At 46.3% G+C, this 22,794-nt stretch overlaps 1 protein-coding gene across 1 annotated transcript in view; it reads right to left on the reverse strand.

Annotated features, from left to right (window-relative positions):
* The window catches only part of LOC119459112 (neprilysin-1-like), a 266,788-nt gene that overhangs the window by 203,155 nt on the left and 40,839 nt on the right, over positions 1–22,794 (reverse strand). The window lies entirely within an intron of this gene.

The raw sequence follows: 22,794 nt of genomic DNA on the forward strand, positions 1-22,794 counted from the left end.
AGAAGACTTTTAAATGCATGAGGTTTCCTCGTGATGACCATGAGCTTCACATGAAACTTAATGGCTGCAAAACAACGTTGATGTCAACAACTGACAGTTTTTAACCAATTCATGCGCTGACGCTGCAAGTACAATGTGAGGACCACAAGAGAGACAGACCACACAGCTACAATGTAATGAAACTGGCAGTACTTCAGTGGCTATGGTGCGGGGCTGCAAACTCAAGGTCACAGGTTCGATCCAAGCTGTGGTAGCCAATTCATTCTGATGGCGCTGGAATGTGAAATTCCCCGTGTACTTAGATATAGAGGCATGTAAAAGAACCATTTTAAAATTTTCGGGCTCCCACTCTATGGCTGCCTCATAATCAAGTGGTGGTTTCAGCACGTAAAACTCTCAAATTTCTGTTATTTTCATTAAGACACCTTTTTCTCTTTAATGAAAAAAATTTTTTCTTGTTTCTGCGTCATTCATTTTGCTTGTTAAGAAGCTTAATCTTCAGTTCAAGAAGGACCTTTTTTGCTTTCAAGTTCTCCATTTGTTGTGCGTGCTCTGCCTCCCTTTTCTGTAGTCTATCATTATGCTCATCACGAGCGAGTTTCGTGCGAAGCTCATGGTCCTCACGTAGAAGCTTCATGCGAAGCAAGTGCTCCTTCCTCTTTTGCCGCGCATCTTTCGTGATGGCAGCAAGCCGAGCACCCAGCTCGCTCGTCACAGCATCATTCCTTGAGCAGGACGGCCGGCTTGCGTTGGTTCGTCTTTCATGGCAGGCTATTGGCACCCGTGGCACAGCAGCTGGCAGGACTACAGCTGGCAGGTCTGCAGTTGGCACGACTCCAGGTGGGGATGGTGCTGGCGGAGTCCTTTGTGCTAGCTGAGCAGGGTCACCATTTTGTGGGACTGTACACTGTATAGCCGGTTCTTCATCCTGGCTGTGTGGCAAATCCCACTGCCACGAGTTCTCGAACTGCATGTCGGCATCTGCAAGGTTGTTGGAATCAGAGTTGATATTAGTGTCGTTTGCGCAAGCTTTGTACTCTTTCAGAAGCCACTTTTACCAATGCAATGTGGGCTGTACACACATTTTTGCCTTGCTGCATGATGCAGCGGTGTTTTTGCACAAAATACATCACTCTGCTTGCTATCAGGATATACTAAAGGGCACGACTCAATGTAAGCCCAAGAGCATACAACACTACAGCATGTGCCTGCGGGTGCTTCCAGCTGCAGGAGGTTGAATGATACGGTGACAGTGACAACTATGCAGCTACATTCAAAATTTGCATACGAGCCGCTCACCCTCATACTGGGACTCGTTTTCTGTATCATGAGCTGTGGAAATATTTATCTAGACAAATGGTGTCTGTGCTGGCACTTGTTTGCATCACAAGCAGGCTTTCTGTGTATATTGCTTGTTGACAGCAGAACACATAGAGCCAATTATGGGCACTATTGCATAATAAAAAAGCCGCTCCAGAACCTCAAAAGTTTTGCCTCATAGCAAGTCTTCTTGCTATTCCACATGTATGTGGCGACAAATGAAATACACATGTTATCATAATCCACAGCATAATTCGAACAAAGTGAAAACAGACCTATCATTGTGATGCTCGCCAACTTCAAAGCAAAACAACATATTCTTTCGAATGCTAAAAAACTAAGAGGATCAGGCTTCAGAATATCCGAAGACTACTCCCGCAACACCCGTGATGCCCGCAAAAGCCTCGTTGAGTATGGCAAATCCCAAGGAAAAGCTTTTAAGCTTCGTCACGACAAGCTGATTATAGATAATAGGAGCTACGTATTTGATCACTCCAACAATAGGGTCATCCCATATAAAACATAGCTACCTCGCAATGCCTCCGGAAATACGTATGACCCTTTCCCATTTCTTTACACAAACATTAGAAGCGTTCTTCCAAAACGTGATTCACTTCAATACCTTGTCGAAACCACTGAATCTAAAATAATTGCTCTCACCGAAACATGGCTGAATTCATCTGTTGATGATTCTGAACTGTTATGCACTTTCCCCGATTTTGATATTTTTCGTCGTGACCGAGGCGGTAGGCGGGGCGGTGGTGTTATGCTGGCTACTCACCGTAGTCTTAACTGCTCATTAATCAACATTGCTACGCCAATCGAAGCCTTATTCCTGGTTTGTAAAACTTTATATCAACCTGTTATATTAGGTGTATGCTATCGCCCTCCTGACGCTGAACCTTCCTTCATTGTTTCGCTACACGAATTACTTTGATCTATAACATCCACACATCGTAACGCTTCCATCATTTTATACGGCGACTTCAACTTTCCCTCCATAAACTGGCTTGATATGTTATCATCTTCATCAAATAATAACCAAGAATGTGAATTTTTGAACATGTGCTTCACATTTGGTCTTACACAGCTAGTCTTGGAACCAACGACACTTACTGATAAAAGCGCACACATACTAGATCTTTTGTTGACGTCACACCCTGATAATGTCTCGTCACTAACAATTTTACCTGGGTTGAGTGACCACGTAATAGTTCATGGTTTCATTCATTGCAAACTATTACTTCCTAAAAAAGAAAAGAAACTATTCACACTGTACGATAAAGAAGATTATGGCAGCATGAATAGAGACCTAACTGAGTTCTGCACTTGGTTCATAGTTGATTTTCTGGATAGATCAGTTGAGACAAACTGGCTGTTGCTTAAAAACAAAATGCGTGACCTAATTAATAGATATATACCAACCATTTATGTTACAGAGCGCGTATCGTCCCCTTGGTTCAATAACAACTTAAAACGTCTGAATAACAAAAAAGAGACATTTTCGAGCCGCCAAAAATACTAACAACGCATGCACTTGGGAAAGATACCACGTGGCTGAAAAAACATTTCAGCGCTTTGCAGCGGAAGCTAAACAACGTTTCCTTTCTACTACATTGCCTACAATGTTGCGTAATAATCCAAAGCAATTCTGGAAAACAATTAAACCAGCCCACCATAAAACTGTTTCTTTATGCGACGATCACAATAACCCTCTTCTTGAAGCAGTAGTTCCTGATATACTCAATGAAACTTTTTCTTCTGTATTCACTCTCGAACCGAATGATGAACTGCCCAATTTTCCTGAATTTAGTTACCCTACTATGCCCGATATACAAGTCAGCCCTCATGGCATCAGCAAACTAATTGACAATCTTAAATTGTCATCTTCTGCAGGCATCGACGGAATTAACTCCAAGGTGTTAAAAAATACCAAGCATAGTACAAGTGTCATCATGTCTCACATTTTCCAACAGTCCCTGTCATTAGGAGTGGTGCCACAGGACTAGAAGGTGGGCAAGATCATCCCAGTCCCAAAGAAAGGTACTTCGTCATCACATAATAGCTATCGACCGATTTCATTAACGTGTGTGGCTTCAAAATTAATGGAGCACGTCATTTATTCGCATGTAACCAAGTTTCTAATCTCTGTTGACTTCTTTCACCCACAGCAACATGGTTTTCAAAAAGGTTTATCTTGTGAGACCCAGCTTGCATTATTTACTCATGAAATCATCTCAAGCATTGATCGCAATATTCCCATAGACGCCCTGTTCCTCGACTTAGAGAAAGCCTTTGACAAGGTACCACACAAACGACTATTTCTTAAGCTCTCACACCTAAATCTTAACCCCTTTGTCTTCGACTGGCTGTGTGACTTCCTACAAAACAGGCAACAGTTTGTCTGTATTAATGGGCATACTTCCTCATTAGCGCCTGTCATATCCGGAGTTCCTCGGACCATTACTTTTTTTAATCTTCATCAATGACCTACCGACAAACATCTCCTCCTGTGTTCGACTTTTCACAGACGATTGTGTCCTTTACCATCCTATCCATAGCTTCCATGATAACATTTCCCTTCAAAACGATTTACTAACTGTTGAAAACTGGTGTAGAACTTGGCTAATGTGTTTAAATATCAAGAAGACTTCGCAGATCTCATTCCACCGCCGAGCTTCCTACCAAGCACATAGGTATGTCATTTATGGCTCCGAATTATCTTTAGCTTCATCGTATAAGTACCTTGGTATCACAGTGACTAATGACCTCAGCTGGTCACATCATATAGGAAGCATAACAAATGAAGCTAATCGTGTCCTTGGCTATGTCCGGCGTAACCTTAAGTTTACCCCTCCTCACGTAAAATTGCTAACGTACCAAACGTTCATTCGTCCCAAGCTGGAATACGCATGCGCAGTTTGGGACCCGTACCAGATTAACCTACAGAAATCTCTTGAGTCTATTCAAAACCGTGCTATTAGATTTGTCTTCTCAGATTATTCATACTATTCTAGCGTCACTGATCTAAAACATACGACTAATCTTCCCAGTCTTGTGTCACGCAGAAAAATAGCGCGCCTGTCCCTCTACCACAAGTTTTATCACTCGTCTCTTGTCACTCGATTATCGTACCTGCTCATCGCCTTTCGCTCCGCAACAGTCACTCTAAAGCTGTATACCCACCACCTGCGCGCACTACTGCACACCTCAACTCATTTTTCATTTCAACAGCGAATGACTGGAATCATCTGCCCACCGACGCTGCGTACCACTCCGACCCGTTCCACTTCAAGTCATTCATCGAAGAACTCGTACAAATGTAACCCACCCCTCATGCAATACCCCATACCAGGGGCATTTGAGGTATCAATAAATAAATAAATAAATATGCACCACGAACATACACAGCTAATCAATATCTAGTACACACACAAAAGAGGTGATGTTGCATGATCAATTTACATTTTTCTCCACAAGGCATGGTCCCTCTTCAGTGCAGATAACATTAGGATGTTTCTTCTGGACGCAGACAGTGCAAGAGCATAATGCCCTGTACATTGCACACACACAAGTTAAGTGATTTTAAACACTCCACTGTACAGAAGAAGCACTTTATGTATGCAACACTGACAAGAAAACAGTGAAGTAATGTACAAATGCACCTATCAAAACCAGTTTTGTAAACCTTCAAGCTAAACATCATTCATCATCAAATGCATCATTCCTCCTTATAGCATCCATTATACCAAAACAAAAAATAAAACCTTTTCTGCAATGCTTCAACCTCATCATCATGATGCGCAAAGCAATGTGAGCATTCTGACATTAGAAAGGAGCTTATTTTCTTGCAGCACTGCTGTGTCAAATGTGTAATACAAAACGAGTTGTTCATTAGCCACCTGTATATTTGCAAATCTGGTTTCCAAAATAATTAGCCCAGATCAAATATTCCCGATTAACTTATACTCACCGTCTACATCAGTGCTTCATCCCGGCTGTGATGAAGCCAGCAGTGCTGCAACAGCAGGCGTGGTGGTCTTTGTGCCAGGCCCAGTGCGGTCACTGTCAAAGGGATTTTGTAGGCGTGTGGCCATGTGAGATGCCACCGCGCCAACCCTCTGCAGCTCCTCGTTCATGTTGCTATCCGCCGGGGTGCCGCCACCTTTGAGAGGCAAATATCAGCGTTAACCAAAGTTCACGATCGCTAAAAATTCAATCATGCCTCTTCAGTTCTACTGTGTTGAAAATGAGGCCAGAAACATATGCACACACCGTGATGTAGCTGCCTCACGTCATTATGGAGCCCCCTGCTAGCCCAGCAGAAACAAACCACACACGTCGCCGTGCACACACGCACATGGCACCGCGCATGTGCTAACGAACTGCAACTGTGCCCACGTTTTCTTCGCTGCTGCAGCGTACTTCGTTACGGCGAACTACAAGCCTAAGCGCAAAAAATTAAGGTATATCGCGGCGTTCGACCGAACACTGCATTTGCACGCTTTACAAACCGAAAAAAAAAGCATTCCTGGCATAGCATGACGCCCTTTGAGATAGCAACTGAAACATTCAAGACATCTAAGCATGAGCAAATTTACCGGGCATGCAAGTGCGTCACAGAAAACAAGTGCAGACACTTCGAATGCCTTCCTTTGCCTACACGTTGCAATCAACCAAGTTCAGTGCAAGGTTATTTCTGGAGTGGAATTTACATCCTCGCCACTGTTCCGTATACGCGCACAAGTGTCACAAGCTTTTGTTGACGGCGCTCGAAATTAGCTGCAGCGATCGCTTCCCGTGTTTTCGTTAAATATAAATCTATATATTTTCCATGCAACAAGCAAAACTGCAGCAATTTCGGCGCATAAGAAATGACACAACACTCACCTGTTTTGAATATTTCCCGGGTGTCCTCGGCTTTCGCGCGGCGCCACTTCTCCTTCAGGTTGTCCCAGCACTTTTTCAACTGTTTAGAAGTTCGCGGCCGCACATTGTGGCAGCAGTTAAATTCTTCGGTGAGCTTCTCCCACGCCTTTTTCTTGGCGTGAACAGACACCGCGTCAGTTTGCTTGCATTCAAGCACACTGCTATACTTGCTCACGAGATCTACGAGCACGTTGCGTTCTTCCTCAGTGAAATTGACTTTGCTGCACCGCTCCACTGGCTCCATCTCAAACCAACGCCGCTCGAACACACGACCTCCAAGCACCAACGGAATAAACAAAAAATACACTACAAACTACTTAAATAATTAAACTGATGAAATAGAGCAGAATAGAGCAGGGCTACTAATAAAAAATGCGGTTGATCCCTCTTATATAGGAATCGGTATAGAACACGAAAGTGAAACGTGTCTTCACAGAAGTAGTGTAATGTTTATTGCACATTGATATATAATGTCTATTGGTGTTTTGTGGCTAAAGCGCCCTTAGGCGTTGATGCACCCACGCTGACGCCTGGTGGCACGTCTCCTCCATCACGACTACCAACGTCGATGACCATGAGCAACGTACCGTCGTGCATATGGAAGCTGCACTACGCTGCACACGCTAGCACAACGCGAAAGACGAAGCACGTAACTGACACACTAATACAACGCGCAAGACAAAGCACGTAACTGAATCGTCACCGAGTCAAATCAGCGCGTACAGCGCGTCGTAATTGCAGCCTCCGCGATCAACTTCAGAAACATTTTCAGAGCTAATTGCGGAGGCCACGCTCCGCTGTGCTGAGTACGGTGAACGCCACCTGGCGTTGGTAGTGCTTCTTGATGCCAGCGTCCCTTCGAATGCTGGCATCGAGGCGTCGTAGTGCTGAGACCACCGAAGCGTTCACTGTCGGTGCGCGTTAGTGTCATAATGCAGTACTTCTCTTTTCTGCTCGTAGGCGGCGGCACCGCCCCGAGCAAGAGCGCGGGTACACGGAGGAGTGTTAGATATATAAGGCGCGTCTGTGTAGCTCTCTGCAAATGCGTTTGTGGCGCAATGGGTTAAACGCTCGGCGATCTATCGTCGCGGACCGAGAGGTCGTGGGTTCGATTTCCAAATTTTGCACGTTTGTGGAACTTTTTCTTCTGGTTTCTTTCTTTGTATTATGTTCGTGTACATTGTAAGCTGACGTATTTCCGTGACGGAGCTGACGGAGCCGTGACGGTGACGGAGCTGGGAATATTTCCGTGACGGAAATACGTCTTTCCGTGACGGAAATACGTCAGTGAAGTCTTGGTGGACCCCGGCATAAAACACTTTCGTGTTAATAAAATATACGAAAGTGTACAAAGTAAAAGAACAAGGCGAAACACGGAGCAAACAAAGTAAAAACAACGTGCACAAAACCGTGCCGGAGGCGCGAGAGGCCAAAACGTGCTCTGCGTCAAGACGGGGGGAGACAAGCGTGGCCAGACGTAAATTGCGGATTCACCAAAAACGGCGACCGCTTACCACGTTTTATCAAACATTCATACAATATCAATGTAAAGTAGCTTGCGTCCATGTAATTGTTGCTTTTGTGTAATAAAGGTAGTTTTTATTTTGTCAAAGTTAATATTTCGTAGAAAAACTGCATCTAGCCTCGCTCCCAGGTACAACCCCTAACGAGTAAAGGGTGCCTTTCATAAGGCGCACTTATGGCGCGTTAAGGTGCGTTTTCGAAACTCACCTTGCTCTTTTCTTATACTTATACTTTTCTCGTCCTTTCGTAAGTAGCCTTATAGCGATAAGTTAAGTTTGGTTTGTGAATACGGCGGAGAGACGCCTACTTCTGCAGCCCTTAAGGGAGCACCGCGCAGAACGCGCGTTTGTTCTCCGCCGTGCGTTCACCCCCCGTGAAAGCGCGCGTCCCTCGCGCCCTTTCACTCGCACATACAGCGTTCGGCGGCGCGCGGCAACGATTTCATCTCCATTGACATCATACGGAACCTCACGGTGACGGCGACGCCGACGGCGACGCCGACGGCAGAAATCTGCTTTGGAGTGTCCATATAATTGCTATCGCAATAAAAGCTCCAGCGAATAGAGCATATATCTTCGAAACGTACAGGCGCGAACAGGGTTACCTAGGGCTAGATAAGGAGCAATCAAAAATCCACAAAATTTTGATAACTGCCGGGATACTAAGACGCTTACCGTAAGAAACTACTGAATGTATTGAGTTGCTAGCTTGTAAAACAAAGTATAGCTGGAAAGGAAAACGGGTGTACACGCGTGAAGCCTCCGTGGCAGCCGATTGCTCTGTTTTATATTCACCATCCATATATGCCCTTCTTTATCTCTCGGGAACAGCAACGATCGCCAGCGATTTTACGAATGATCAGGGTACAGCGGGAAGCAGCAATAAGCCATATTTCAGTAGTCACAGCAAAGCCAGCAAGACATATGATGCGTGCTGACCATGCACCTATACGGCGGTCTTCTGAAGCGAGATGGAAAATGGCGGAGAGTGCCGAAAAAACTGGCTACGAAGGGGTTTTAATGCGAGAACATTAAGGGCTCCATGTCGCAGAAAATCCGGTATTGGCGTCGGCGGCGTTGTCCGCTAAAGAAACATCATCCCTAACCACGTAAGCCCACCGCGTGGCGCACAGTCGTTACTGTACTAATTGAATTTCTCAAAGTAAAATGCGTGAAAAATTCGTAATGTACTAAATAAAACATACCATCACCCACTACACACCAATCATATTAAAGATTGCTAATCGCTGTAATGTCGTCAAGCGTCTGAAATGTTGGATGCACTGCAATTTTGTTTACGTAATCCTCGGCACGTCATGCGCACGCCCTCTGCACATGATCTGATGGTGTCATGGCATGCATATATGATTGGCACGCGCCTTCATTCCATCACTGTTCGCTTATCTGAGTGGAGTTATTGCGAGTGTTCTTCCCACCTGTGCATGTGCGTTTCGTCCGGCAGTCTCATATTTTCCTCCTGCATACGCTCCTTCTATATATAGAGCGAGAAACATCCCCGAATGAAATGGGTGATTTAGAGAAAAAAAAACGGAAATCGCGTGTATAGCTAATCGCGTTTTCTGCGAACACAAACTACCGGTAGACCGTGTCTGCGACGATTGTAAAGGTTACTCCAGAGCATCCGCATGACACGCGCACTTTGTTCAACATTCATTACTATATTGTCGTCTTTAGCCATTTTGTGCAGGACAGCTGTCAAGGGACGGTGCGTGCCGAAGTATGATACGTAATATTCTACGCCCCTTCTAGACGGTACGCTTGGCGCCAAGGATAGTTACTAGTGTACCTTGCTACTGGCTCGTACTTGGTGCCCAACCAGATTTCTAATTTCTAAATTTCTAATCGATTTACGTTGTCATTGTGTAGAAACCAGGCTGATATCAAGCCAGGCCAAAGTTTGCAGGGTTAGGCAAAGAAAGTTCTCGCATTGAACCGCGATATCACTCACCGACCTCGGGTTAGCAGAGGCTTCGCCGGTAGTTGAAGAAGCAGTGTACTTGCGCGGCTGCTTCCTACCGACGATGCCCTTAGGTTTCACCGAAGAGGACTTCGATGACGCGGAGCTTGTCGCGGACGACGTGGACTTTCGTCCCGAACCTGCAAAGCCGCCCCTCTTCGGCTCGGCCATGCCTCTGTGCGGGTCGTGGCAGCTACAAGAGTTGAGTATTCGCAAATTCTTGGGTGACAGAGAGAGAAATCGCGGACGCCGCGTGGCCGGGAGATTCTTCTTCTTCTGTGCACGCGCACTTGGCACGTGCCAACGGTGGTAGCTTGGACGAAGAAGAACACACGCACATAAAAATGTGCCTATTTTGTTTTGAGACAAATATCTGAAGGAACTGCCGAATTGAAAAAAAAAACGAAGAGAAATACGCTACGTTTGTAAATTACGAAAGCTAAGTTAACCTGATCCCCAGGGTTTGCGTTTGTAGTTGTTTCTTCGCCGGATGTATTTATGGATATATATATAATCGATTTGGGTCCTTGGCTGCTCTCCTGCCGCGCAGACCACATGCGCCACTGGATATGAGCCCGAATAAACAACTTGCGCCTCTCTGCAGTCTGGCATAGCAGACAACTTGGGTTGCCTGTTACGTGCCCCTTCCCCCAGTGCAGGGTAGCAAACCAGAATCTTTTTGGGCTAACCTCCCTGCCTTTTTCACCACGTTTCTCTCTCTCTCTCTCTCTCTCTCTGTTACGTGCCACTGCGCATGTGATCGAGGAGAACACTTTGCTACAGGGGATACCCAACTGGTTAGGTGCACAGTCTCGGTCAATCTCGCAGAATGGATGTGCCGTTGTGACAGAAAAAAATATGAAGCCTTAAATGTAGTTACATGCCATTCGTCCACATCCTTCTCACAACAAGCATACTACACCGCTTTCGTCTATTTGACGCTGATAGCTAACAGCTACAGGTGACGAAGCTGTGTTCTTGTATCCGCTGCTCGGGCTACCTCGCTAACTCCAACAAGCTTCGCGTTGTTTAGTTTCGTTTATATTGTAACATTCCGTGCGATTTGCGAGTTTTCTTCTCAGCAAAAGTAACGCAGGCCGGTATAGGTCATTTAAAAGGTAATTCCTTTATGCCGCCATAACTTTATAAAAAAACGCTTAACCGTGGTGGTGGTGGTGGAAAACCTATTGAGAAGGCCCGAAGTGAAGAAAATAAAAAGCAGCGTTGCGGGCGGTCTTCAGGCTGCCGGTTGTGGCGTCCAGGCCGTGCCTAGTCGCTACGTCCTGTGCCCAGGTCACCAGCCGGAGTTGGAGATCCGGCTCGGTGCTGGACACAGCAGCCTCCCACTGCTGCGGACTAGGCAGGGGGCAAGTACGCCGGGCAGGAAAATAAGATGTGATCGTAATTGGTGCGGGAGCTGTCACATAAGCAGCAGGCCGGCGAGTGCGTCCCGGGGTGGAAGAGGGCAAGACGTGCAGGAGTAAGAAAGGTGCGGGCTTGAAGGTGGCGCCACAAGTATTGGTGGTGCTGGGAAAGGGATTTGTGTGGTGGGGGGAAGGTGAGACGAGATAGGCGGTAATGCAAGGTGATACCGTGGTATGTGAGGAGCGCGTCGCGCGTATCCATTCCCGGTGGGAACGGGCTTGCTCGGTCAGTCGAATCGCGAGCGATGGAATTGGCCGCCTCGTTGCCAGGATGGGCCGCGTGAGCGGGCACCCAGATGATTTGGATTGGGCGAGAGGGAACAGTGTCGGAACGCAAGATACCGGAGGCCAGGGGGGCCACCCGCCCAACCGCGTAGTTGTAGACTGCAGGCTTGGAATCACTGAAAATATATTCCGCGGAGGTTTGCGTGATGGCACGGGCAATAGCTGCCTCTTCAGCCTCGAACGAGGTCGAAGTGTATATTGAAGCAGTAAGAGCTGGTCGGAAAGATTTGTCAGTGACTGCAAGGGCATGGGCTGGGTAGTGGCGGTACGGGGTGGCATCCACGTAAGCCACGGCGGGTTGCCTTTCGTACTGACGCCAGAGCGCGGAGGCTCGCGCTGCTCTACGGGACGGGTGGTGTTCATGGTTTATATTTTTAGGGAGGGGATTAATGGTTAGCAGGGAGTAGACGTGGGAAAGGACGGGCAGTGAGGAGGGAAGAGGGGTAAGAGGGGAGAGTTTAAGGGTAGAGAGAAGTGCGCGACCAGGCCGAGTGCGGGAGAGACGGAGGAGCTGGACCGTGCGATGGGCCTCCGTCAGCTCTGTAAGGGAGTTGTGGACGCCCATCGACAGTAACCGAGCCGTTGAAGTAGATGTGGGAAGAGACACGGCCGACTTATATGCCTGGCGAATGAGGCTGTTGACTTTGTCTTCCTCGGTGCGCGAAAGGAAAATATACGGAAGAGAGAGAGAGCATGATTTAATGAAAGGCAGGGAGGTTAACCAGGAGTGAGCCTGGTTGGCTACCCTACACTGGAGGAAGGGAAAAGGGGAGAGAGATTCAGAGAATAATAGAAAGTCCGCTGTTGATATCGCCGACGTCAACAGATCTCTGTTCTATCACTGATGATCAATCAGTCCAGATCATAGACGGTCACTCAGTCCTGTAGTTTTCAAAAATCGCAGCAGTGCTTTTGTGGCCTTTTGCTGCTGCGATATTCGAGGACATGGCCCCAAGATCTTGCTCAAGGTGAACGGTCTTCTATCTAGCATGTTGAGAACGTTGCAGATGTCATGTCTTTAGTTTTGAAAAGATGACCAGTAGCATAGTAGGTGTTCTATAGTCTCATCGACACCGCAGGCATTACACTCGGCGCTATCAGCCATTCCAACCAAACACGTGTAAGCATTAGTGAATGCAACACCCAAGCGTAAGTGGTACAGCATTGTTTCCTAATTTCGCGGAAATCCAGGCAACAGCCGCAGCTGCATAGATAGGTCGATTGAATGCAACCGATGCTGGGTGAATTCAGTTGTATGCCACTTCTCCAATGTCATACTGTACGGAAGAGAATAGATGAAGCGGCTCAGAACGAAGGCATAGACAGGCGGCGGAGGTCGTGTTCGCGCATGCCGTGGTGATGGTTGGCAATGGGGCGTATTGGGCGAATGGTCTGCAGGGTGTACAGTGTTTGTGAGTAGGGTGATGAGTGTGGTGTGCTTGCCATTGGACTGAAGAAAGAGTCCGATGATGCGGAGAGTAGAGACGAGGGGAAGGGGTGTGCCGTCAAGGGAGACTAAGTGGAGAAGGCGACAGGGGGGCCATCCCCCGAGGCAGAAGGAGCAAAAGCCCCGATTTGGCCGGGGAGCAGCTCAACCCAACACACCGGGCGTGAGTCGCCACCGCGTCCACACCCACCTGGAGAATGGTCTCCATGTCGCCAAGATTGCCGGTGGTCACCCATAGGGTGATGTCATCGGCGTAGAAAGCATGAGACTGAGTTGCGATAGAGCGTAGTGCACGTGCCAGCGGGAAGGGGGTGACGTTAAATAGAAGAGGGGACAAGACAGAGCCTTGGGGAGTACCCTTGTTGCCAAGCGAGAAAGAAGGAGAAGAAAGTGGGCCGTACGAGATTTCGGCTGTGCGGTGGGCGAGGAAAGCGGTCGCGTCCAGTTGGGAGAGGTGCAGCCGCACGAACTTGTTTCGGCAGGTGAAGGCCGGTGGCTAAGGACTGGGACATTTGTTTGTGCGACAGATTGTAAACAGGTTTTTATTTTTCCTAGATGTTAAAGACCCATTCCTGCGTACGGTGTATCAACAAAGACTCGGGGGAGCATCGTCTGATTTTGTGGTGACAACGCAGTATGTTTCAGGTGGCGTTCGTGGTTTCTTCAGAGGAATTGTTGTAAGTCTCAATATCTAAACACACGTTTTTTCGATGGAGTACTTGAGTAGCGTTAAAAGGAAGAAAAATTGTTCAAAGACGTTTGTGACGTGGTGTTTCCCGTGCCCTTGTACAGGGCTGTATATTCTGGACGCCCAGGTGGAAATGTTTTAAAGAGAGTTAAAAACATGCAGATGTCGCCGGGAACCAAAACCATTTTTTTTTAATGTTACACATTGGAACTTTAACTGTTAAGTCTTTTCTAGATGAAAGGGGTTTCTTTCTAGCTTGGGGTTCCCACTGCCTCATATGCAAGCAGCTTGAGACAGTAGATCATGTTTTTCTTCATTGCTGGGAAGGGGTATATATTTGGGATAAAAAATAATTAGCGCTTGACTCTTACGGGATCAGGTACCTGTCAACAGATAATGAGGATGGTTTTCCGTTTGACCAGATTATGCAGATGGGCCTCCACAGTATATGGCGCTCCCGTATGGCTGGCTATTTTTGTGACCCAGACGCAAGACCAACCAGCACGCATGTATTTCCGCGAAAGTGTGCACAGGTTTCTGGAGATATTGAAAGCACAAACAGATGTTCCTGAGTGGCTGTTAAGGCTGGAGCCTTCGGGAATTTTAAAATGACAACGCCTGGCCGCAGTGGCAATTTGGCCACTTGAGCGATCTGGCGTACTGTCGAATGTTGTGTGTGCATTTGTTGTACTGTGTCGAAGCCCGGCAATAAAGAAAAAAAGGCGGTATAGCCTAGTGGCTACGACGCTCGCCTTGGGAGCGTGGGTACGCAGGTTCAAATCCCACCTCGGCAAGAAAGTTTGTTTTCTTTTCTTTATTCTTTACTGATGATTATAGTTTCTTGATACGAACCACAAATTACGGCTGGCTTAAACAGATTCGCTGTTAAAAAGTTTGTCACCACAATAATCAAGAAGAGCGACAATTCGTAAACATAATTTCCTATTTATTCATTTACCCTCAGGGCCCTTAGGGCATAAGGGAGGAGTAGTTACAATAATAATAAATACAATAGAGGAGCCGCAACAGCAGAAAAAATACAATGAAATTGACACCCGCAGCGGTTGCTCAGTGGATATGGTGTTGGGCTGCTGAGCGCGAGGTCGCGGGATCGAATGCCGGCCACGGCAGCCGCATTTTGATGGGGGCGAAATGAGAAAACACCCGTGTTACTTAGATTTAGGTGCACGTTATAGAACCCCAGGTGGTCGAAATATTCCGGAGTCCCCACTACGGGGTGCCTCATAAGCAGATCGTCGTTCTGGCACATAAAACACCATAATTAAAAATTGGAATTGACAACCATAACAGGAAAGATACAGCAGTTCTTTAAGGAATAAATTATTATAATTTTATATTAAAAAAACTTTTGCACAACGAGAAAGGCTGGGTAAGAAAAGGGTATCCTTTATAGATTTATTACTTGTGACACACGGACACAGAAAATGACATCAACTTGCTAATGCCTTAAATTTTAATGCCACTTGTGTGATGACACATGGACAAAGCTTATGTTATTTGTTATCTAATCCATTCACCGTAACTCATTTGACTGAGAAATGGGTACTCGCAGCACCAGACCTAGTGCAGTGGATTGTAATTATAGTGTTATAAACACTATAAACACTGCATTGGTCGCAGCTAGCGACATATCGTTGGACGGAGCGATAGAGACCAGGCCAGAAGAAACGGCGCCTGACGCGATCGTAAGTGCGGGTGACACCAAGGTGACCAGCAGTGGGCTCATAGTGAAGCTGGCGAAAGACAGCTGACTGCAGATGGGCAGGCACGACAAGGAGACGTTCAGGGCCCTCAAGATGGATATTATGGCGGTATAAGGTGCCGTCCTGAAGGAAGAACAAGTGGAGTGAAGGGTCGGGTGTAGCGGAGTTGAGACAGTCGATGATAGACCGTAAAGCCGAGTCGCGGCGTTGTTCGTCCCGTATAATAACGAGGTCCGAGACAGACAAGACGCAGGCGTCGGTGTCTTGCTCGGTGACGTCAGAGGAATCCACGGGATGCCGTGATAGACAGTAGGCATCTTGATGAAGCTGACCAGACTTGTGCACCACTGAAAACGAGTATTCTTGGAGGCGCAGAGCGTTTTGAGCAAAGAAAGCCAACAGAGGGCATGATGATCTGTTACGACGGTAAAAGTGCGGCCAAACAGATAGGAATGCAATTTGGCGACAGTCCAGACAAGAGCAAGACACTCTCGTTCCGTGGTGTTGTAATTCTTCTCGGGTGCGGACAGGAGGCGGCTAGCGTACGCAATAACACAGTCGTGGCCGCTCTGACGCTGAGCGAAGACGGCACCGATTCCATGGCCGCTGGCATATGTGCGAAGTCCCGTTGGTGCAATCGGATCAAAATGCGCTAAAATAGGGGAAGTCGTGAGGACCGATAAGCGCCCAAAAAGGCAGCAGCTTGGAGTGAGCCCCATGTAAAAGCAACGTCGTTTTTGAGGAGTGCAGTAAAGGGACGCGCAATGTCGGCGAAATTACGATTAAAACATCGGAAATATGAGCACAATCTTATAAAACTGCGTACGTCTTTAGCCGAACAAGGTACAGGAAAATGCTTCACGGCGCGAACTTTTTCAGGATCGGGCTTGACACCTGTCGCGTTGTCTGCGACAGTCGCAGACAAACTGGCGCCACGCGTTTGCAACGCCAGCCTGCTTGTTTATCGTCTGCTGCCAACACCGAACGCTACCGCAGTTTAGAAAGTAATTTTCATGCTACACTGGAGCTATTAAAAAATGGCTTCTTGTAGGTAGGCGGAGCTACACTTTGCTACAGCAAGTAAAAAAATGGCGACTTCCTACACTAGCTACACTCGTGTAGCCAGTGTGGGTAAAAGAAAAATTGTCCTATTGACTCGTGACGGGAATAGCATAAGCAGCACGGACTGACGGATCAACGAAACCGGCGGAGGCCCGCAATTATTACTCACCTTCCGAGTCGATGGGAACCTCCATCCACCCGCTGAACATGGCGCTGAGCATGCTGTCATGTTTGGTAAGAGTGTGGATAGTTGTGACATAGAGGGACCCGCCTACGTTTAGACGCACACACTGGCTCGGGCTGCCGTTTATGACAGCCCGCTGACAGCGAAACATGGTCTTCGACTTCTCGGCTGTCAGCAGTGGCGGCGGCGGCATCGTGGAAGCGCGGCGTCCATGCTTGCCGCGTTTTAGCCCCCTAAGAAAATGCGTCAGTGCGACAGCCCAAGTAAGAGAGCCAGCGGCCCGAGGAAAATAACTAGGTCGATCCAAATACTCTCGAAGCTTCGGAATCGCCGTCTTGTGCCGATGCAGCCTACCTCGCCAACGAAGCCGCCGATATGCGACGTCGCCGAGCCGATCCGGATACCTCGAACGCGAGAATCAAGCCAAGCGTCCTAACCTTACTATGATAGCCTAGCCTTCCCCTGATAGCCTAGCTTGGCCCTCATAGCCTAACCTTGACTAGAAAAAGTCAAGTTAGGCCACGTTTAGCCTACATAAACTAGTTGTTAAGGAACGTCACTCAGCTGCGCTGTTTCTTCAGACTTGGCACCGCTAGTGTCAAGCTGGACGCATTATCTTCAAGCTTGAAATTTTCTTCAGACATTCAGCATGCCTATTACGTATGGCTCCATGAAAAGGAAGTACTTGTGCCCGGTAATATCAACTGAATAAGCTGTGAAACCTACGTCAAGATATAGAGAATTGTTTTCATCTTTGCGCTGGTGCATCTTACTTTTAGAGCATTTCACAGCGACCAATAAAAAAAAACTTCCTGTAATGTCGTACGGTATCCAGTTCCTGAAGGTTGAACGGCACACTGTATCCTACGATTTATTTATCTACATTTGTTGAAGTCCCGTGATCGACAGCCGCGATGAGCCACCTTGGCCAACAATGTGCGTTTTCCGTGAGGAGGCAGCTCATATACAGAGGGGTCCACTGTTAAAGGGAACACCGGAGCGCGTGGCGTCTGCTCTGCGCCGCCGCCGGCCGGCGGCTGCAACGAGTTTCGCGCAGGCGCAGTGAGCGTAGTGGGCGGTGCTCTTTCGTCGTCTCCTACCATCTGGTGCCGCGCTTCGGATCATCGCGGAAAAGCAGCTCGTGTGGTTCGTACTTGAAAGCAGCCACTTTCCTACCAACTGGAAGGAAAGTCATGAGATTGATCTATTATCAAACAAATGTCACCCTGCACACCAGCAGCAATGACGCTGCTGTCTTTTGTTCGCCTTCTTGATACATACATAAAGCACTGCCCGCTTCAGAAAAGGTTAAGTGTGCACTTCGTTCGCCCCTAATCCACGATGGCTCGAGTGCCATACGATGAAAGGCAGCGTATTGTTGAACTGTGGCAAGGGACGTACAGACAACGCGCTATTGCAAAACTAACGCAGAGGCCGCGCAATACAGTTAATAGAATATACAGTCGTCAGCGTGTGGGGCTGCATGACAAAGGATGGCCTCGGGTCTCTCGTCAGCTTAGAAGGAAAATTCACGGCCCACAATACTGCGATGTCATCGAACAAGTTGCAGCTCCCTCATGCTGCAAATGGTGCTTTCCAGCATGACATCTCCCATGTGCACACCACAAAAAAGCTCGATCACTTCTGATGCGTCACCAAGTGGAAGTTATGGGCTGGTCACCACAGTCTCGCGACTTGAACCCCATAGAAAACGTTTGGGGTACCATGAAGAAGGCCTTAGCAAGTCAATGCCTGCACGGGCTCTCCGCGGACAGCCTTTAGAGCGCGGTCAAGGCCGAATGGGAGCGTTTGAAGCAAAATACCTGATTCTGTGAAGCCTTGTATACAAGTCTTCCTTCTAGAATGAAGGCAGTGCTGGAGGCAAACGGCGACGCCACCAGATATTGAGTGACGCACGGGTTTTCTTTATTTGTTTTGACGCATGGTTTTCTTGAAGCCCAAGATGACGGCATTTTGTAGGAGCACATTTTACCTCAAGTCCTAATAAAACGGTTATAGCGCTCAGTGTTTTGAAGGCGTACCCAAAAATGCCTACCGTAATCAGAAAGGCACGATTTGTAAACATAAACAACCTAAAGGTCTAGAACAATTTGGCATGCTGCTAAACTTCAACATCTACTCGTAAATAAAATATCTGCAACTGCGTGAGTTCAACGCGTTACGCATGCCAATACATTTCTCCATCGATCTTACCGCTGTGAATTCTACTGAATGAGCTTCAATGGCGCTTGTGGATTCTTTGTTCAGCATATATACCCACAGCAGTGACTCCAATATTCCTTAGCGCGCATGAGATAGCCACTATACATGCAGAAATACTGTCTATTATTGTTGTGTCCCAAAGAGACAGTCCGCCAAAAATTGTCATGTTTTCCTTGCGAGTTCGAACGGCAGAAGTATCTGCGAGGTAATATTTTGCCCCGTCTAATTCTCGTTCAGTCTTGCAACGGCTAGCTATCCGAGTGTGGCCATGCAGCCTCCGGCAAACTTTCAGAACACGTGAACGGGTTGCTTTGCGACGATACGAAGCGCGGCTGCAGACGGTAGCAGACGACGAAATAGCACCGCCGACATCGGTCACCACGCCTGCGCGAAACTACACCCTTAGCTGGGTAACCCTTAGTATAGGTGCACAAATTCACATTTATAAGGTACATTGTAACTAATATATTATAAGGTACATTGTAACTAATACAAAATATAAGGTACATTGTAACCAATATAGTATAGGTTACATTGTTACCCTTGACAAACATGCAGCTTTAGAGGTTACGCCGTAGACTTTTATTTTCTAAAAGCAAATGTAACCTCTAAAGGACATGTTAAATTTATGGGTTACTTCAGCAATTTATATATATATGGATATTTTTCTTTTTGCTTGCATTCTATTTTTATAGCCAACCTAGAAATAAACAATGCTCCACGACAAGGTATTTGCATCTCGAATTGGGCCGATATTGTCATGCCTGCCAGTTGAGTGATATATGTTCTTACCTCAGATTATATAATTATGCTGGTGTTTAAATTGTGGGACTATAAAGAAGACTTCCACTGTAAATGCATTTCATTGAAGCCTTGAAGACAGCACGTAACTTTCTTGAATTGGTATTGACCCAAACATTTTTCTTTCACTCCCATAATGCAAACTTCTGCATGACAATCTGTGGTGAAAAGAAATCAGACGCAACTGACAGGTATCACACTGTTGGCCCCATTCGAGATGCAGAACATTTTTAATCATGACGCGGTGATAGATTTTATAGGCTAGCTATAAAAATACATCGCAATCACAATAAGGACATATGAATAAATAGCTGAAGTAACCCCTAAATTTAACATAGCCTTTTGGGTACAGTTCCTGCTTGATTGCCATTATAACTCAGCTGTAGGTCTCTAACATATACTGCCTCTTAGTTAATGTCCCTCCAATATATGTGAAAGCCAAAAATATCCCCAGTTCCTAGAGTATTACTTGTGCACAAAAGCTACAATTTATAAAAAATGCATCTTCCAAAGGCACAAAATTACTTGAAGTACACACTCAATGAAGAACACTTTGGGGAAGCAACATCTACAGGTTGGCTATAATAATCTAGTTCAGGTGAGCAAAAGCATACTGCAAAGCGCTGCTGGCAATGATATGGTGACAATGAGTTTCTTTGATGTACTTGAAGGCAATGTCATATTTCACTTCCTAACTATGCACCTGAGCCTTTGTAATAAGCTGTTCCGTTTACCATTCTGTGAACGTTCTCGCGAAATAAGTTGGAGTACTCTCAGGTGCGAAATTATTACAAGTTTATTCTTCAACAAGATCTGATACAAAAATACCATCCATGAGACCTACCATATACAGTCAGCGAAGCACAACTGTGTGAAATGACAAACATATCACAATTGATGCTATTTAATAACTACAATACTAGATTTCTGCACAGGTGCAGATATATACCGATCTACTAGTACTGAGCAAAGAAGGGCAAATAGAGTGCATTACTCTTTGCAAAACAGAACCATCTACGTGGGTGAATTAAATGCTTAAACTATGTTTATAAGAAATTCTGAGGCCTATAAATACGCAAGTAAAACAAAATTAACCATCCTCCACCAGAAGGGAGACGAACAAATGACTAGAGCAATTAAATGCACTGCTTGTGACTAGAAGTAAACAAGGAATGACGTGAAAAAAACAAAAAAACAGCTGCTTATGGAATAAGCCTCTCCCACCTTTGGAGCTAACCAACAGCTTTGAACTAAATCACATACAGTAGAAGCCCGCTGTTATGTTCCCGGGTGCTGCGTTCCCGGATGCTGCGAATTGGTTTTGTCGTTTTCGGCCGGTCCAGGCAGAGCTCCCATAGAACCCAATGCATTCGTCACCCCGCTGTTGCGTCACAACTGTTGGACCGTTCCCGCTTCATACGTTGTGAACTGCCACCCCGCACTGGCCAGAGCGGCCATTTTGACTTTTCATGTCGCATAGCTTGATGATGGGATTGGCCACCCAAAGTGCCGGGGCGACACCTATGACGTATTTTCGGTTTCCGCCAGCAAAGGCATGGCCTTTGAGATCCATATTTGCTATCAAAAGATGCTGTCTATGACGCGTTGTGGCCCTCAAATTGGTTTTGGCGCATATATAGATGCTCCGTATAAAGTCCAAGGGCAATAACGCCGTCGCCGCACGAGTAAAGCCTGCGAGGGTAGCAGACGACAGAGTCTAGGCAGTGTAGGTGCGTCAGCGGCTTGTAGCTTTGTGCGTGTTCTCGGCGCTCGGTTTGCGTTGAAGCGATAGACAACAGCACAAAGGTCACTTCGCTCGCTGCTGCAGCAGCGCTTCTTCACGCCAGCGTTTGACAGCGCGTGTCCACGCTCATCGAGTGTGATGTTTTCATGTTTGTTGTGGGCGCTGACACCATGGTTGTTAATATAGGTAATAAGTAAATGTTTACAAGTTTATACTGCCGATAAAACTACTATCCTTACTTTGTATAGCTGTCTACTAATTTGCTATCGCAATCGATGCTTCGGCGTTCGGGCTATGACTTTTTTTTTCAAATGTAAGAATTAAAATAATATTGTGTGCAATTCAACACTACTCTCATTTCTCAATTTTTCCTGTTTCTCGGCTCTTGCGTTTCCCGGCTCTTACATTTACTTTTTAGGGTCCCGTGAAAAACGTATCAGTGGGGTTCTACTGTTTGTTGTTTTTTTCTTTCCCCTCACAGTTGGTAAAAAAACATGGAAAGTCTAGATTACATTTTTCTTGCTTAAGAGCGCACAGAGACGCTTCAGACGAGGAGAAAGCAGTCCTTTCACAAGCTTGTCTCCTGGCAGCACAACTTTTTGCACGAGAGCAAGCATTTGGAAAAATGCAAATGGATATTCTAAGTTCTTAATATAGTAAGTCAAAAGGCAAAAAATAAGTGCCCGTCCTAATCCAGACTTGGAGACTGTTATCAGTTCGGCTTGGCTGCCAGCAAAAACACAAATCTTCTCAGGAGTGCAGTAAATGTGGGGTGCTGTTACTTGGAGGTCCTCAGCTGGCAATGCCATCTATGGAAAGAAATTACAGATGACATAAACCACTGCCCAAAATTTATTTATGTAGTTTAGAGCACGGCATGCATGCCTCATTTCCCCACATAATAAAGCAAACAGATGTACGAACAAGGGCAAAAGGAGAGAAGTCAGCTAGGAATGCTGGCACTAGTAAACCAGACCGGTGTGTTACTCACAGTCAACATACATTGATTGTGCCTTAGTAGTTTGGATTTCCCAATTAACTGACAACTAATGATGAAAACCTGTAGCCTAGTGTATAGGCTGAGCCAATTCCCCTGTATTGTTCTCTTAAAAGTTCGCATCTCTTACCAAAGTTTTCATGGAAGAAATATCTGCACAAAAAGAATGATAAATTGCCTCCTATATATTTAAAAAAATCATATTTAGCCCAGGATATAAGCAGAACTATTTATCTTCCGAATCTGTAGACCTTTATGCTCGTAAGTGAAAGGCAAGAGGTTCGCCACAACAAGCGAGACAATGCACAAGTTCTCCCACGGCATAGGTCTAAAACCCATACGGCACCAGCTATGGCATAACAAAAACTATATATATATCGCGCTGACACTGGTAGTATATTAATAAAAAAGATAGTACGCCGCACACTGTTATTGCACAGTGCATTTCCCAACGTTTCGCTTTGA

This window comes from Dermacentor silvarum, chromosome 7 (assembly GCF_013339745.2).
Source record: "Dermacentor silvarum isolate Dsil-2018 chromosome 7, BIME_Dsil_1.4, whole genome shotgun sequence".
NCBI lineage: Eukaryota > Metazoa > Arthropoda > Arachnida > Ixodida > Ixodidae > Dermacentor > Dermacentor silvarum.